The sequence below is a fragment of the Seriola lalandi genome, unplaced genomic scaffold (assembly GCF_002814215.2).
Source record: "Seriola lalandi dorsalis isolate HSWRI2012SDOR001 ecotype SW California unplaced genomic scaffold, Sedor1 jcf7180002054767, whole genome shotgun sequence".
Lineage (NCBI taxonomy): Eukaryota > Metazoa > Chordata > Actinopteri > Carangiformes > Carangidae > Seriola > Seriola lalandi.
In genome coordinates, this window is record NW_019525320.1 from 1,404,523 (window position 1) to 1,405,046 (window position 524).

Sequence of the window (524 nt, forward strand, 5' to 3'; positions counted from 1 at the left end):
CACACACACACACACACACAAGCCAATCTCAGCATACCCCCTTTAATGGCCTGTTTAAACAGTTATTTAACTCAGGAAGCTGCAGTTTTGTCTCCAGCGAGATGAAAAAGCTTTACAGCTTTACCCCAAAGCCCAGCACAGTAAACATACACACAATGGCACACACATACACACACATACATTTTGTATTTGAAAAAAGAGACACAGACTATTACACACATACACTCATACCCACTCTCACATATTGAAGCCTACTGGGTCAGACATGGAGACAATGCACGAGACTGAGGCATTGAGACAGTGTCTTTGTGTGAGTCCTGTAATCTCTTCACTGAGGGTCGCATTCTTTGTCCAGCCAAAGAAAAAGCCTCAAATACAGCCTCCTTACTGATGTCCTCGGGGTGTGTGTGTGTGTGTGTGTGTGTGTGTGAGTGTGTGTGTGTGTGTGTGTGTGTTATTGAGTTTGCCAGGCAGGCAGCCAGCGGCATGCCAGTGGGAGGTGGTGTATCCAGCCCAGACACTGG

General features: G+C 46.8%; 1 protein-coding gene across 1 annotated transcript in view; it reads left to right on the top strand.

Moving 5' to 3' along the window:
• The window catches only part of LOC111669049 (ERC protein 2), a 147,464-nt gene that overhangs the window by 60,207 nt on the left and 86,733 nt on the right, over nt 1–524 (top strand). The gene's annotated exons all lie outside the window — the stretch shown is intronic.